General features: G+C 35.0%; 1 protein-coding gene across 1 annotated transcript in view; it reads right to left on the bottom strand.

Moving 5' to 3' along the window:
- LOC129224116 (ephrin-B2-like) overlaps positions 1-18,844 on the bottom strand; it is a 210,009-nt gene that overhangs the window by 154,564 nt on the left and 36,601 nt on the right. The window lies entirely within an intron of this gene.

Raw genomic sequence — 18,844 nt, 5'->3', positions numbered from 1 at the left:
GATGTAAATGTTATAAAAGCAATTACGAAGCTACTGTATTTAAAAATATATTAGAATGACGATCAGATTGCGCAGGATAAATCATCATCTTTAATTTTTAAGTTATAAATGTAACTTATTTTATCTACTGTATAGTACTATTGCAGTGCAGTGCTTTATTATTACTACATACTGTACGTTTCGTACTGTTTTATTTTTATACATCTCTCTCCCATTGAAAAACTTAAAGTGAACAAATTTTAGTCAAAACAGGAGTAATGACAAATTTCAAATGCAACAAAATTATAACCTGCTCGCTTTTTTTTTTTTTTAAAGTTTATTTAATTTCAATGAACCGATAAGAGTTACAAAAATTATTCGACTTGACTTTCCTGTTAATATTTATCCACATTGAATCAGTCTTTAATTACGTTTGCAAAAAGCGGTTTACATCAACTAGTACTAGTACTAGTTATGAAGGAAATTATTGCAAAAGCTGTGGTTTGAATGTTATCGTCAAAAAAAAAAAAGAAAGGAGAATTTTTTTTATCAAAACGAGGTCTAAAAACGAATTTTACATCAAAGTTTTTTTTTTTTTTTTTTTTTAAAGTTTTGTCTAAATATTTGCGATTAAATACACATTTCTGTAAACATGAACTATAAAGAAATCTATGCATAACTGTAACTGTTTCCTAAGAAAAAATATAAAAAATCCTCTCGGATGCATAAAGAGCAATAAAATGAATACAACTTTTAAGTGGAAGTCTTTAGCCTAAAAAAAGGTTTAAAATCTCTTGAAAATTCAGAGGATTTGTAGTTCTAAATACATGAGACCATTACCAAGAACTTTCAAGATATTTCCATTGTGAGTCTGCATGGAAAGAATTCCATGCAGCAGATGGTTTGGAACCATAAAAAACTCCGTCTCCATTGTCGCTAGGTTGAGTATTTCTCAAGTGTTTTGGCAACAGTCGTAGGTATCTCGCAAGGTTACGGATTTTTTTCCTCTTTAAGAGTTCCATTTTCGAAAGTTCATATAGTTCTCATAATGTATCTCAGTTTAGAAATAAGGAAGGGATAATGACAAAGCGGATAAACTAATTTCTAGCGTCTACTGTAAAAATATTTTACAATAGTGGTACCCGCAAGGCTTTGCCCGTAGTAGAAAATTAAAAGGTCATTTGGTTTGCCTGTATATTTGGAAATAATGGATGGTGAATTTCTGGCCAATTTGCTCGCCCATGTTACGGTTCCACGCTATGACAATTTGGTAATTTAACCGTCCACGTAATGATAATTTGTTCGGTAAAATGTTCTTTGGAAAAAAAGAACAAAAACGAATTTTGAAAAATCTCGCTACACACTCTCATACTACAAACTAACTTTGTGCCAAATTTCACGAAAATCGGCCGAACGGTCTAGGCGCTATGCGCGTCACAGAGATCCTGACATCCAGACAGAGATCCAGATATCCAGACAGAGAGACTTTCAGCTTTATTATAAGAAAAGAATAGCTTATGTATAATATAGATTGTGTTTGTCTTTCGTTTAGAAGCACATCAATAAAAACATGTGTGTACAGGGGTGCCCCCCCCCCCCCAAGTTCAATGTCGCAATACCCCCTCCCCCATATTTTTTCAGCCCTCTTTTCCTTTTTTTATTTTTTAGTCCTTTTTTTAAATATATATTTTTTCATTCACTATTTTTTTTTCTTTTCAATTATTAATATTATTATTATTTTATTAGAAACGTTCTGTGCTACGTCAATGACATACACACACAAACTATTTAAATAAATGAGATAAAATCTGAACGGAGTAAAATAAAATAATTTAAATTAAAAATAAATGTAAAAAAAATTAAAAATCCCCCCCCCCTTTTTTTGATGGGGCAATTTGTGCTATAATCCCCCCTTGTAGGTACCGAAAAGCAAAAACATTCCAGCGATGATTCTTCACAATGAATCTGAGATAGATTTGAAAACGTTAATTCCAATTGAAGGGCTTGGGGCAGGAACGTGATAAGTCACACTTTTGAAAAAATGAGTTTTTTGTTCTAAATGCTGCTTTGATAGTTGAAATTAACATGACAATGGATAACGCCACTGTCCGAAAAACGTATCAGGTTTTAGTATTTCAGAATGTAGAATGTCTAATATTTATAAAAATATTTATAGAATTTTTCAGAAGTTGAAAATTGGCATACCGGCAAAAAAAAAAAAAAATAATAATAATTTGAATATTGTCATCTTGAATTCAAATTATGTTTTTCGCAATCACGAGTGTGTGTGTGTGTATATATATAGGCGTGTGTGCTTGTGTGTGTGGGGGGGGGGAATGTGCGTTTGTGTGTAGGCATGTGTGTTTGTGTGTGTGCAGGCATGAGTGTGTGGGTAGTTCTGTGTATAAGTGTTTGTGTGTGTGGGGCGGGGTATGTTTATGTGTGTGTAGGCATATGTGTTTGTGTCTGTACAGGCATGAATGTGTGGGTAGTTGTGTGTGTGTATGTATGTGTTTGTGTGTGTATGTATGTGTTTGTGTGTGTATGTGTAGGTGTCTGTATGTATGCTTGAGTGTTTGTGTGTGTGTATGTGGTGGTGTGTGTATGTATGTGTAGTTGTGTATGTATGCGCGTGTGTGTAGGACATGGATGCAACCTGGAGACGGTTTTCGCTATAGGAGCAGCATCGTGAGGAGCCGGTCGATGGTGATGCTGCAGTGGGTCTGGCGGGAAAATAAAATCAGCGTAACGCTAAAAACAGTCAAATGAGAACAATAAGCAATCGTGATTGCTCAAAAAAAAAAAAAAAAAAAAAAAAAATTACGTAGCATATCACATTCTTGCCCCGAGCCCTTCAATTTAGAATTGTCAAATTCTTACTTGATGCATAAACAAGCTTACTTCAATGAATTGCTGTTGGTGTATTTGTAGAAATGAAACTGGTACTTACCTAAAAAAAAGAAGAAAAATAATTAAAATATTTAAAGGAATATGAAAATGAAAAGCTGTATAAAAATAAACAGATAATAAATCTTAACTTGTGATACAGAATTAGTATTTTAGGAAACACAAAATTGAATATATTTTCCAAATTAGAAATTTTAATTCGCAAGAAACGTTTCAAAATAGTATTAGAGAATATCTCATGCGATATTCCGTCTCTGAAAGAAAAATATTTGAAAAATATTTCTGAAAATCTTACAAATTTAATTGCAATTTTGTTGGAGTCCCATGTTCTTGAGCATGTTTATGAAATGAAACAGAGGTACAATACATTTTGAATTTTCGTCGTGTGACTTGTGGAACAAGTGATACGTCTGACTCCATGGAATTTGTCCAGATGATTTTTATTTACTTATTTTGGGACGGCGAGGGGATTTTAAAGTTGTTTTGAGTTTTTCTTAAAATAGTTTTAAGTCATCAAAACAAGGGTATAAATACAAATTTAGAATTATATATTCCTGAGTCATTAAGAACATCTTAAGCACCGTTATTCGTTAAAAGAAAAAAGAAAACGAATAAAAATTAATTTGAATTTTGACATCTGGAATTCAAATTGTATTTTTCGCAATCACGAGTGTGTGTGTGTGAATGTAGACGTGCGTGTTTGTGTCTGTGTGCAGGCATGAGCGTGTGGGTATGTGTGTGTAGGTAGGTGTGTATGTATGTATGTGTGTGTGGGGGGGGGGTAGGTGAGTGTGTGTGTGGGTAGGTGTGTGTGTAAGTGTAGGTGTATGTGAATGTATGTGTATGCGTGTAGGATATTGACGCGACCTCTAGACGGTTTTCGCTGGAGGAGCAGCATCGGGAGGGGCTGGTCGACGGTGGTGCTGCAGAGGGAGGCGGGGGGAAAATAAAATCATAGGAACATCAAAACAGTCAAATGAGAAAATGAGAACAATAAGCAATATGACTGCTCAAAAAAAAAAAAATGAAAAAAAAAAGAAGAAATTAATGCAAAATTTCTTGTTATTCAAAACTAACAAGATGGTGATTATAGTTGCTTTTACTTACATGTCGATTTTCCCCTCAACATCGTAGGGTCAATATAAGTGTATATAAGTGTGTCAAGTTTAGGCTACATATCAAAAAAGAAAGAAAGAAAGAGAGGAAAAAAAACCGAAAAAAAAAAAAAACTACAACGAAACCACATTAAATGTACTAACGTATGATTAAAAAACTTTCCCATGCACACGTTTTGTTGATTAAAACAAAAACGAAAAAAAGAGAGAAAGATCCTTCGAAATTTTGCTTCATAATAATTATTATCAATTACCACGAGATAACAAGGCTGGGGTCAGAACTTCAGTTTTAATGTCAAGTGCTTTTACTTAAGAGCCTTATGATAACAACGACGATTACTCCAAATCCGAACAAAAGTGGCATGAATCGAAGCGCTCTGCCGAACCGCAAAGTAAAGTTGCCACGTAAAAAATTCCATTCTTGTACGAAGAATGATCTTGACACTTTTTGTTTAGAAGTTTTTCGCGGTAAATTTTTATCCTTTACTGATGTTTAATGAGGAAATGATCTCAGACGTATTGTGTTAATGCTTAATCTCTCGAATGAATTTCAGTGTTGATCTAAAATTAATTGAATGATTGTTTGCTGTCAAAATTAATTTTTATTTATGAAACGGATAATGGATAGCATCGCATTAAGCATGAAATGGATACTTTTGCGATTTTACTTCATTTTATTTTCTTACTCGTGGTACCCGCACGACTTTGCCCGTAATAGAAAAATTAAAAGGTCTTTTGGTTCGCCTGTATATTTACGAATAATGTATGGTGAATTCTCTCGCCAGTTGGCTTGTACCCATGTTCCAGTTCCACGTTATGATAATTTCGTATCTGGCCAGTTGGCTTGTGCCCATGTTACGGTTCCACATTATGATAGTTTCGTAATTTACTCGTTCATCTTACGATAGTTTTGTTCTTAAAATTGGAATAGAAAAAGAACGACATCGAATTTTCGAAAAATCGCTTCGAGGTGCACACCCCCATGCTACATACTAACTTTGTGCCAGATTTCATGAAATTCGGCCGAACGGTCTAGGCGCTATGCGCGTCAAAGAGATCCAGAGATCCTCCGGACAGAGAGACTTTCAGCTTTATTATTAGTAAAAAAAGATAAATTTGAATCTATAGAATTAGCTCACGAGAAATAAATTGAAACTGTAAAAAGCGTTTCCTTTCTCAAACTCAAGTTCAAACTGAAGTTTGACCTTACTGAAGAAAATCTGTAGTTTTTCTAAACAGCACAGTTGAAAGCACAAACATTCATTAACTTAAATATCACCCTCAATTTTAAATAATCTAAAACAAACACTAATTATAAGACAAACAACCTGACAAAGAAAACATACGTAAAGAGTTGTGACATTTCAACCTTGTGTTTTAAAATGCATTTCCTTTCTTAATAGAAGATTGAAAAAGGCAAGGTTAATCGCCTGAACTTTTTAAATTAAAACGCATTCTTAGAATTGCCAAACAAAAAGGGTGGGGAATTTTGCGTTATAAAAACTTTTAAAATATGAATAACGTTGTAGCCGGAAGTTGCTTTTTAGTTGGAAACACTGCAACTAAAGTTGGATGAGTTATTAACAAAAAACCTAGCAATAAAAGTTATTACTTTCCATTCATAATGATTTTTTGTGGGAAAAAAAAAATTGTTTTCCTCATTTCTACATGTAATAGCATTCAATAGGTTTCAATTACGAAATGTGCGTAAAACTAACCTCGCATTTTTACTTCCTTTTACAAAAAAAGGAAGTATTGTATTCGCGAAAAAATTTTCACTCAAAAATAGAACTTAATTTCCATATTACGATCTTTTTTCGACTCGACCACACGTTGATAAGTGCCTAAGAATGTATAGACACGCGAAATATCCATTTTGTCGGTTCCCGAGTTAATTACAACGAGTTTTCTCGTGACGTCTGTACGTACGTATGTGCGTATGTATGTCGCATAACTCAAGAACGATATGTTCTAGAAAGTTGAAATTCGGTACGTAGACTCCTAGTGGGGTCTAGTTGTGCACCTCCCCTTTTGGTTGCATTCGGGTGTTTCTAAAGGGGTCTTCTCCCCCTTTTGGGGGGATCATTGTTAATTTCGATGTAAACTCAAGTGGTGATATAATTTGGCCGACGCTTGTCGATATATCGCTAGTATTTTGGTCGCCAAGTTTTATCGCCAACTTGGCAACAAATTTGGCGGTTTTTTTTTTTTTTTTTCAAATCTGGTTTCAATTTGGCTACTGTTGGTGGTATTTAGAGTGAACTATTGAATCACATTAAAAATGCCAATAATGGGGAAATAACATTAAATTGGAGAAAAATGAAGTCATGTGATGCACACATCAGCTCGTTTTCAATTTAGTTACCTTTAAAAATCTCTCGTAAAATTGTTTTAACGGTAATATTGAAAAAGTATTTTAAAATTTGGCTGTGCTTCTCTCAAGTGTGACTAAAACTGGAGTTTAATTCCCGTATTACTATAATTCACCTTTGTTTTCAGCTATGCTGTTAGTATTTGTAAGGTGTACACAACAACTCGAAAATATCAATTTATTCGCGTAACTTAAACTCAGAGAACAAAAATATTAAAAGCATATTGTAATACAGATGGAAAGCCAGGCGGAAAATATCGATACATTAAGAAAGACTGATTTAAAAATTGCATTGGTGAGTTTAACTAGACAGTTGAGCAGATAAATGGAATTAAAAAAATAAAAAAAAAACTAGAGAAAAAATAAAAGAAAAATACTGCCAATCAAAAAGGTCAGATAACACACAGAAAGACGGTCAATGAATTGGCGAAAAGATCCAACAACTAGTACTCAAACATAAGGACTGGATCATTGAAATTTACAGTTGCACAGCCAAATTAAAAGAAAATACAAAAGAAAACGAATTGATTAACAGTTTAAAACATATGATGAACAACTTGATTCACCATTCAGATAACAACTCAAATTGCACTTCGATTGAAATTGAAAATTGAACAGATAAAGGAAAAGATAAGAGAAAACATCATAGGATGGAAATATATTTGGTCAGATAGGAAAACGGACTGATAACAGGGGTCTGGCCAGAGGATATTTGGGTCCGTTAACGGACCCTTCACAAAAATCCGATCAACCAAAACGGACCTTTCACAAAAATCCGATCAACCAAAACGGACCTTTCACAAAAATCCGATCAACCAAAACGGACCTTTCACAAAATCCCGATCAAACAAAACGGACCCTTCACAAAATTCTGATAAACAAGATCGGATCTGTCAAATTGTTTATTGAAAGAGCAAATTTGAAAGCAAAATAACGCATATTTCTGTGTATAAACCGATAATTTTTGGAACCTTTTTTTAAGTCAAATTAGAGGGATCAGCTTATACAAAATCGGCTAATTTTGGAAAAAAAAAAAAAATCGGCACTCTTGGGATGCTCCTGCAAGCAATAAATAATTGCTACTGCCAAATAAATACAATGGTTGTTTTATCACAGCTAATTAGCAGCGGAGTTTTTGTAAACTTTTCTGAAAAGGCATTGGTAAGCACTTTTCTCAGCTCATGATTTAATAAACAATAATAATATATATCTGCGAAATGAACTTAGAACTGCAAAGGGATAGTAAGGGTGAGGAAAAAATATGATCGCTTCTGATAGTGTTACCAACTTCAAAATTATCACCACTTAGCGTCTGGCGTTGAACCTTTATAATGACTTGATTAGAAAATGTTCTCATCATTTTGCCAGCTTGCCAATATTTGCGTTTTTATGGTGCGGTGCTATGTTTAATTGTTATTTTGGGAAAAAATTATATGGGTTTTGATTTTTTGATGCTGACAAGGATGATTAACTTTAAATAAACTCTTTTAATTACAGTTTTTTTTCTTTAGATGTCTACATTTTGAAAAATGCAATCTTTTAACATCCGATATGAGAATCATATTTTGTTCCTTTTTCAAGCTAACTTCGCTTTATTAGGATTCAAATAAATGAAAAGTCTCTTTATTTCTGTTAGAACTCTCATTTCAAGTTTTTAAAGCAAAATTCTATTTTCTGTTATGAGTCAAAAATTAAAATGCTAAATAGATGATTGATTTTATTTTATTTTTTTGGGTCAACTGTGTCCACAGATATTAATGATATGTTTATCATAGGACTCTAAAATGCAATTTTAAAATAATTTTATCAAAAATATTTCTTTTACAAGCCGTTTTTATACTTTTGATGCCTTCACCTTGAGAATTGCGATCTCTTTGCATCCGCTATGGGAATCCGATTTTTCGAATTTTTAATGATTATTACGCTTTGTTAAGAGGTAAACAATTGAAATATCTTTTTATTTTTGTTAAAATCACGGAGTTTATAAGTTTTAAACGAAATTCTGTGCTTTTTAAGAGTGTCTTGGGTCAAAAAGTTGAATGCTGAACCCTATTCTGAATTTTATTTTATTTATTTATACTTTTGTTACAATTATTTTAAGTACTGTACAGAAATATATCTAGTATAATTTAACATAATGCAGAATGGTAGATAAATATTGATACTTGAAAGAGCGATGCTCCCCCCCCCCCCCGCCAAATATCAGAAAAAAAATCCAGAATGATTTTCTCGACGTAGAAGAGGAAAACACTCAACTTTAAGTTTAATTGATGCAGTTTGTGCCACCTCTAAATTCTAAAATTTCGTTTTAACAAAACAAAAAAAAAAAAAAAAAATTTGCGAAATTTTTTGATTTTTCACAAAATTAATTCATTTTTCACAAAATTATTTTATTTTTCACAAAAAACGGACCCTGTGAAAAATCCTGGACAGACCCCTGGATAATAAAACAAGAAGATAAGCAGTTTGACTAACAGAAAAACCCGACAGCTAGTACTGGATCGTTGAAATCGAGAGTGGAACATAAATAAAGGAAAATAACAAGAGAAAACATAGGCAGAAAAATACTTTTAGTTAGCCAGATAAACAGACAGATAATAAGGCAAGAAGATAAGCAGTTAGATTGGCAAACATTGAGTATTGAATCGTTGAAGCTGAAATTCAACGTATAAATAAAAGAAAAAACAAGCGAAAACTTAAGTAGAAAAACACTTCTAGTTAGATAGGTTAATGGACAGATAATAAGAAAAGAAGATGAGCAGTATGATTGTCATTAAGATCCGACAACTAGTACTGAAACATAAGCATTGATTCGTTGAAACTGAAGGTTAAACAGATAAATAAAGGAAAAGAGAAGAGAAAACATAGGCAGAAATATACTTCCAGTTAGATAGGTATAAAAGGAAAGGTCAAGAAGATGAGCAGTTTGACTGGCATAAAGATCCGACAACTAGTGTTGAAATATAAGCATTGATTCGTTGAAACTAAAGGTTAAACAGATAAATAAAGAAAAAGAGACGAGAAAACATAAGAGCAGAAATATAGTTCCAGTTAGGTAAGTATAAAAGGACAGGTAATAAGACAAGAAGATGAGAAGTATGATTGTCATTAAGATCCGACAGCTAGTACTGTAACATAAGTATTGATTCGTTGAAACTGAAGGTTAAACAGATAAATAAAGGAAAAGAGAAGAGAAAACATAGGCAGAAATATACTTCCAGTTAGATAGGTATAAAACGACAGGCAATAAAACAAAAAGATGAGCAGCATGATTGTCATTAAGATCCGACAACTAGTACTGAAACATAAGTATTGAATCGTTGAAACTGTTTATGCAAAAGGAAAAGACAAGAGAAAACACAGGCAAAAAAAAAAAAAAAAAACCTTCTTGTTGGATGGGTAAACGGACAGATAATAAGACAAGAAGATGAGCACTTTGATTGTTATTAAGATCTGACAACTGGCATTGAATCGTTGAAATTCAAAGTTGAACAGATAGATGTATTGTATCATTGAAATTGAAAAATGAACAGATAAATAAAGAAAATGACAAGAGAAAACATGGGCAGGAAAAAAACTTTTAGACAGGTAAACGGACTGATAAACAAGACAAGAAGATGAGCAATTTGTTTATGATTAAGATCAGACAATTAGGATTGAAACATCAAACATATGCATTGAATCGATTCTTAGGTAAAAATTTCGCACTCCACCGCAGTTCACAGAAACATAAACCACTGTTGCCTACACCCCGGAGCGAATCTTCGCGAACTTCTCATTTCACCCGAGAATCTGAAGCTCCATCCGACAGAAGAAAAAATGACACGGAGAAGGGAATTATCTACTTGATTAAATTAAATAATCACGAAGAAAAAAGAATCCCCTTTATACCCCAAGTAGCAGCAGGAGAAAAGAAAGAATTAAACGCTACAGAATGTTAAAAAAAAGATCTTGGAAGGCGTGGAGCGGACCTTTTCAATCTTTTCGGCATCGTATTTGGTGCCTTATCTCTGCAGCTTCAGAAGACGGAGTATGGCACGAGATTCGGAGAAAGAGGGGTCTTTCCCTTATTGAATATTGACAATTTTCAAGTCATTAGTTTCAATGTTGAAACATATAATACTACAGTAAAACCTGTAAAGTTGACCACCCTTGTAAGTTGACCACCTGTCTAAGTTGACCGTTATTTTCAGGCACAGAATTAGATCTTATCATATAATTCAACCTCTATCAAGTTGACCACCTGTTAAGTTGACCTCTAAAGTAGTGCACTGCAAGTGGTCAACTTACACAGGTTTCACTGTACAATGAAATATCAATTTCAACGAAATAAATTTTCAGTCTTGATATAATTTCTTTTGCGTTAGTTGAATTCCATTACAACGAAATTCTCGTTACAACGAACAAAACTTGTGGTCCCTTGAAGTTCGTTGTAAAGGAATTTTACTGTATTTGAAAGTTTAACAAACAGCGTCATAAATGAACTTAGGCGCCATTCATTAATGGCGTGGTTTCCTTCAGTCAATAGTACTACTTTTATCATTGAAATGGATAGAATGAGCAAAAAAATTACATGGACCCAGAAAATACTTGCATTTTGCCTATAGTTGATTTTTTTAAATTATTTTTTTTAAATGTCCAATTTTTCAAACAAGGCGTGGTATTTATGACGTCACAAATGATGCATTTTGGCGCATCTTTCTACCACGGTTCCACGTTATGGTAATCAAGCAGCGAATTAAATTTGCGCTCTACGCTTGCTACCAACCATATCGTTGCCAATGCACGTGAGTACGGATGAGAATTAAATATTTTGTTCTGTGAATGGCAACATTGAATGGCATTTCATCATTTGTGATGTCACACGACAGAAGTGTAAAAAATGAAAGCGCACCGATTTAAATAATTTTTTAAAAATATTAAACTTAAATAAATTATTTAAAATATGGTCAGATCATATGTTTTTATGCATGCTCTTTCAGAAAAAAATACTTTTAAAATTTTGGAAACGACCCCATTACGTAAGGGTCCTGAAGGAGCGGGAGGGTCGAAAAAATCCCTACATACGCATACTTTGGGGGGTGGGGTCAAACCTTACGCAATATTTTCCAAGTCGATTTTTTATGTAAGAAATCGCGCGGCCAAGTGGTTTGGCTGGGATTACATTTCATTTGCGTCTAGAAGGTAAAAACGTATTAGGCAGAGCTTTTTTTTAGTTGTTTTACAAAGAAAGTAAGTAAAATATAATAAAAGAATTGCACTATGTATGGCATGATTTATTTTTAATTTGTATCGCATCATACACAAAAAAATGTCAAAAAAAAAAAAAAAAAAAAGAAAAAACATTCAGTCTAGATTCAACTTTTTAGTAAGTACTATTTTTTTTTACTCAAAAAGTTTTTTAAAATAAAAATACTAGAATGATAGTGAATTTAATAACGACATGATGGTAAGGCAAAACATTCAGCCAAGGGCAGCACGATCGGAGGTCACTGCACTGTAACCTCCCACAATAATCATGATTCGGCAAATTTGGGGACAATATTGCAACTTTGAGTTGGTTTTTTGTTTTAAATTTTTTTGAACCTTTTTTAAAATAATTTTTTAATGATACCCAATACTCCTTCTCATTACATGTTATGTATGATATGCTTAAGTGTTCTTATTTTTTTTGATTCGGCAAAATTGCAATTTCATTCGGAAAATTGAGAATTTTCCACCTGTTAAAATTTTTCCCGATTCAGCCAAGTGATGAGTGGAACGATTTGGCTTGTTGTCAATAAACAGGTAGAAAAAAAATCACGCAAAATTAAAGAAAGAAAAGAACTTGGATTTGTGTACGACCCCTCCATCCCGAGCGTCCTAAGTCCGGTCTAATTGGCCCAGGGCTCTTAAATAAAATGTTACGGATGCCCGGCGCTAATTACTGTCATTAGGGGGAAGAGAAAGAATAATGGGAAAGTGATTCAATTATGAATATTAATGCCAGACTCTGAATGGGCTGAGTAATGGTCGGGCCGCTCAGAAGGCCATTATTGACGGAAGGAAGGCCTCCTCCCTTAGCCCGCGAAAAAGAACTCAATCTGGCATTCCGCTGATGACAAATCGGAGGTGAGCTAGAGGGACAGAAGAGTTGAAATTGTTATGATGAGTTCGAATGCAGTTCCCGCGTAGTTATAGGAAGTGACAATGTACCGTAATATCTTCGACGCGAATCGGTCTAGACAAGTGTCTTGTCTAGACGAAACCACCACGTAATAGTATTTTGAAGAAATCAAGTCAGGTGACGTGACGTCGTAGGTTGACAATTTTTTCTTTGAAAAGATTCTTGCGGAGTTTCATTTGTTTGCTTGCGTTGGTCATTGATACCGATTCAAATCTGTCAAAATTACAAGAAAAAAAAATTATATTAATTTGAATTTTTGGCATCTTGAATTCAAATTATGTTTTTCGCAATCACGAGCGTGTGTGTGTATGAATGCGCGTGTTTGTGTAGGCGCATGTGTGTGGGTGAGAGTGTGTGTATGCATGTGGCTGCGTGGTGTGTATGTAGTGCTGTGCGTACACGCGTGTGTGTGTAGGCCTTCGTGTGTGTGTATGTAGGCATATGTGTTTGTGTCTGTGTGCAGGTATGAGTGTGTGTATGTAGGCATATGTCACATAGACAAAAATCACCTTCGTAAATCACGTTAGTACGTTTCCGACCAATCAAAGAAATATTTCACGGACTATAAAATTACGTCGAAGAAAAAAATAATAAAAAGAAAGAAAGAAAACAGTTTTGTTAGTTTTCTTTATTTCTGCCTCGGTACATAAAAAGACCAATTTAACCATTCGGGGTCGAACAACTCATAAACTCAGCCGAAACAGTGCATAAATAACAAAAATCAAAATTGAATTGTTCACGTATTTGACACTCAAATAATCAGTATTTTATCAGAAAAATTTTTGGAGCATAAATCAATTGATCCTGACGGTCGCTAATAGTTGCTAATTGTGTAAAATAATTTTACCAAGTTATAAAAGCTATGCGACTTTCAGCTGCGATCCGGAGATCTAGATTCCCTTGTAGCCACACAAAACATTTCAAAAATGTTTTAAGATGATTGTCAACGTTTTCACAACCATTTGAAAACTTTTACGGAACATTTAAACGTTGCATGTGCGATCTGGATTGCGAATACAGTGGAATAAGTCATTTTTCTCGTGGAATTGTATTTTAAACGCTTCTACAGGGTGGCCATCATAGGACTCCCTGGTTTCAAAATGAAATATCTCGAAAACAAAGGACGATATTGGAATAAAATAAAAGGTATGTTTATTGTGAAACCCATAAAAATCATATACAGGAACTTGTAAATTAGTAACAAAAATTGCCAACAGACGGCGCTGCACGCTGTTATTGCAATAGAAGTCCCCATAAATAGTGCTGCGAAGAGGTTGAACGATAATTTTTAGCGTATATGTAAGCATATCGGAGAGACTAAACTGCTGCTGAAACAACTAACCTCTTCGCAGCACTATTTATGGGGACTTCTATTGCAATTACATTGTGCAGCGCAACCTGTTGGCAATTTTTTTAAATTAATTTCCAAGTTCCTGTATATGATTTTTATGGGTTTCACAATATTTTATTTCAATATCGTTCTTTGTTTTCGAGACATCTAATTTTGAAATCAGGGAGTCCTTTGCTGGGCACCCTGTAAATCTAGCTGAAGTTTTACAATTCCGTTTTACGCAGTTCATCATTGGATTGTCGAATGGCAACCAGAACTGATTTTTATTTATTTATTTATTTATTTAAGTTAGTTGCAGGAAAGAAATTAGCGTATGCGAAGCCAAAATGGATGGAAACTCTTAAAAAACAAAAAACAGTCAATAAAAGGTTAAATCGTGAAGAAAACTCAAACCCGTCGGAATGGAAACAGATTTGGGGTAGAATGCTGGGGGAGGTCCAAGCCCACAATGGGCTACCGTGCCGAGAGAAGAACGAATGGCAAAACTGAAAATTTTAACTCACGAAGCTAAAAATGCATGAACATGAGGTCGTGGAGATCGAATCAGCGATTAAAAGTGACCAAACTGATAAGCGAAAACCACTATCACCACCCATTAGCTTTCGCATGATGTTGAAAAATCGAACGAATCCGAGGATTGGAACGTCATAATTCCATACCCACTGTTCACGGAAACAATCATTCGAACAAGGATACCGGAGGGTGAGTTTCGCGCCATAAAAGCAGCACGCAAGACAAGATGCGGTAATCATCGTGGGCACGAGACGAAGAAGAAAGAAGGCATTTTGATGGGGCCTGTCTCCACGTAAAACTGGGTTACTACAACGGTCTCATTGTGGCCGACTCCAATTTCGATCGAACAAAAGACAATAGGTGGAAGAACCCCATTAGGGTTTACGAAAAATTCCCACCAGCAACAAATACAGAAACCTTTTCTTTCAGCTTCCACGATGCGTAGACTTTTATTATCGAAAATCGAAAATGGAGGAATAAATTTTTGTCGAAGGACGACGTCCTGGTTCATTGAGTGCATCAAATTATGAAACAATAAAAATCGTCCGTAATTCGATTCAGGTTTTCAAGCTTCAGTGCGCAAAGGATTTATTTTAAAGTCGTGTTCTTGATCTCTTGGTGGCACAGATTTTTGAAATGTCCATGCGAAAACTAAGTCCTTCTTCCAAGCATTCATCTTATCCTCGATTAACTCAACAAACCAATGGACGAAATATCCAATGTCAGTGTGAACTAAATTTGGTGAATGTACATTAGGTACTTGTACTTATACTCGTCAACACATTATTTTATTTCCATTCAACTAGTATGTGTGACGACTGGCAACAACCCATTCAACAAATGTGTACTCTAAATAGCAGCTCCAGATCTAATGAGCAAATCAAGTCTTCCAATAAATTTTTGATAGTATTCCAGATGTTGCAAAAATATTTCGCAGAGGAATTGGTGAAAACCAAGAATGTTCCTACGTATTTTCAGTAAATTACCGCCCAATAGCCAGGGCTAAAGCAGAAATACGTGAAATACACCGCCAGTTCAGTCATTTCCAGCCGAAACTGCAGTCTTCGGCTCGAAATGACTGAGCTGGCGGTGTATTTCATGTATTCCTTCGTATTATTTACATTAAAAATTAGGACTCGACCGATGCATCGGCCCGGCCGATGCATCGGCGCCGATGGTTCAACAATTTAGCCATCGGCATCGGCGGCCGATGCTGACTTGCAGGAAACATCGGCCCATCGGCCTTAAAAACGTCGAAAAGCCGATGGAATTGGCCGATGTTTTCGAAAAAAAAAAAGACGTTTGCTGTTTTACTTTTTAATGCAAAGTAAAGGGAGTTATGGTTTTCATATAAAATTGTTTTCTTAAACTTCAGTATGAATTTCTATTTTAGTCACCCCTGAAAGAGTTTTTAATACTGCATTGAGGTACCAAACATGTTAATTATTGCGTTGTTTCTTGCGGCTGGATGTACGTATGTGTCTCTCATAAGTCATAACTCAAAAATGGTAAGCTGTAGAAGGTTAAAACTTCGCATGTGGGATGTGCGTACGTTCCAGTTGTGCACTTCCCTTTTTGTTTTCGATCGGGTGTTCTAAAAAGCCTATTTACTCATTTTTTGTGGCTATTAATTACTTATTTCAATACAAAACTAATATAGCGTCTCAGACTGGCGATCATTTGGTGATACACTCTATAACAAAAAAAATCGACGCACCAAGAAGGAGTGATCCAATTAAGACGAAAATTGGTGGATAGGAAGACAATGCACAGAATAGTAAATGATTAAATTCTTAGAACGATTGAATAATTTATGTCAGAGTTACAGTAAAAAGTTCAATGAGGTATTGACCCCCTTCTAGCCTAGATACAAGATGAAGCACGATTTGGGAAACACAGATAAAGCTCCCGGAGGTTGCCCTGCGGTATTTCCGGTCAAATTCGCTCCAATTGTCGGACGAGGTTATCAACATTCCTTGTCAGATGCAATCGCCATCCCGTCATATCCCAGACATGCTCGATGGGAGAGAGATCTGACGATCTTGCAGGCCGCGGAAGAACTTGACAAGCTTGCAGAGAGTTCATAGCAACACATGCCGTATGTTATCTGGCATTGTCCTGCTGAAAACCAGTCGATTGTACGGCAAAAGGAACGGCAACAAAACAGGTCTTATTATGTCGTCGACGTACCACTGTAAATTAAGTGTACCTCTAATTACGACTAAAGGGGTCCAGTTATCAAAGGAAATGGCACCCCAGACCATAATGCCTTGTTAAGGGCCAGTGTGGCGTGCAAAATTTAAACCAGGATCCCTCCTTTGCCCTGGGTGTCTCCAAACACGTCTTCGATGATCGTCATGACACAGTTGGAAGCGGGATTCGTTGCTAAAGACTATATATCCTCAGTCGGAACCATTGCAACCTGATCGAGCCATGCACCACTGTAATCTGGCTCGGCAGTGTGTAGGTAGGCGTCAGTGGCAGGTGGCGAAACGGTCGACGCGAACGTGGATTTTATTGTCCCAACCGTCTGTAAATGGTCATAATAGACACTAGTGTTTGGGTTGAATGCCTGACGTTCAACTCTGCCTTTTTCCACCCATCCTTGCCAGCATCTTCGTTAGATTCCCGTTGAACCGACGGTAATTTTTAAAACACTTGCGTGCCCCCCCTCCCTCCCTCTAATTCTGAAATTAAACTCTAGTTGCACTTCCGAGTTGTTTAAAACTAACACCATTCATAAAATTAAGATTTTTTTTTCAAACTTAATCTATTGTTTAGGAAGAATTTAGAGCATTAATGTAAGAAATTGATTAAAGACGTTTTGAATGGTGACATAATTCGGAAATCAAAGGGACTTTTGAATTTTTTCTTCGGAAGTGCTGAAGTCGACTCAGAAACTCTTCCGAGGCGTTGGTGGTAGCGGTTGTGTACTAAACAAATGAGGCCGAAGTTGGGAACGAAGTTTAATGTTGTGAGTTACTCGAAAATCAGAGGGTGATCCCCCCCCCCCCCGCACCTCCCTCGTCGTTTCAAGCATTTCTTAAATATTTAGCAATTAGTTATTTTGCTCAAGAAATGTCGTTTTGCGTATTTCTCATTCTTGTTTCATCTTGATTTCGTAATGCGCCATCTTTTTTGCATCATTTATAGCGATCGATTTTTTTCTATTGTAAGTAACTATTTTCATGTATTTTCATAAAATCAATGAACGAATTATTTTCATTTTCATCATATATTTAATAGTATGTTATAGAAAAGTTTCAAGGATTTTCTATTAGGCAATTTTTTTTAATTTCAGCAAATTATTGTTAAATTGAAAAATTTGATTTGAACTTGTTTGTAGTGCTTCATAAAAGATTTTAAACAATCAAATTGTTCAATATTATGTGTGTAAACATCAGATCAAGTTGTATATGTATTCAGTTATTATTAACTTGGAGTAAATATCGAGTTTGTTTATTGTAGCTACGTTTTAAGAACCTCACTCTTTTCATGGCTATTTCTTTTTTCAGAAAAAATTATGGCACTGTTATAGCTTTTATGAAAAATGCAAATTTTTCTATTTATAAATTTTAAATAAGTATAAAAATATTCCTATTATGATTTAATATTGTAATTTATCTGTTATCTTTTTCGTTTAATTTGATGACTAAAAAATGTCTACGTGCAATCTTTCCAATTTAATTGCGTAATTTGTTGACGGTTTCATATTTTTATTCTTAAGTTTTTCTTGAATAATTAAACAACATAATTTAAAGTTTTTTAACTGTGTATAGTGTACATAATCCATACATTATTACAATATTGCTGAAATCTTAGTTATATGTTCAATTAAAAAAAACAAATCAGTTGGTTATTAAACAGTGTCTTTGCTTTTCTTCCTTTCTTTTGGAGGGGGGGGGGGGGGTGTTGTTCTTTCTCTATCATCATACAACACTCAAAAAAGAGAAGCATAACTACACCCTCTACAAATTGTACGTAGTACGATCCAAAAATTCGGGGACAAGCTGTATAAAACTTTACTCAGAATAGTTCACATTACCGAAGCACATCCACCTTCAAAGGATCACCTTGAGGGACTATGTACTTCTGCCGCCGTGCTCATATAACTTTTGGAAACACTCCTGGAAGCCTTTTTCACAACATACTATGATGCAGCTTTGTCTTCTCCTGACGAAAGAAAGCGGCGTCCATGCAAATGTTTTTTTGCTGGGAACAGGTAAGAGTCACACGGAGCTAAGCCCGACGGAACGTTATGTTATTTGTTTGTCTCACAGAGCATTGATTAATCAAACCGTGCATCCTCAACATGAAAGTCGCCTTCTTCCCCACGATAAAGTTAAAGCAGCAGCGCAAGAGGCCTTATAGGAGGTTGCGAAAAATGGCTGCCAGGAGTGCATCTGAAAGCTATAAGAACGTTGGCAGAAGTGTATAGTCGT

The sequence above is a fragment of the Uloborus diversus genome, chromosome 6 (assembly GCF_026930045.1).
Source record: "Uloborus diversus isolate 005 chromosome 6, Udiv.v.3.1, whole genome shotgun sequence".
NCBI classification, from domain to species: Eukaryota; Metazoa; Arthropoda; class Arachnida; order Araneae; family Uloboridae; genus Uloborus; species Uloborus diversus.
Note: the sequence above shows the minus strand (reverse complement) of the source record. Positions and strands in the feature narration are given on the sequence as shown.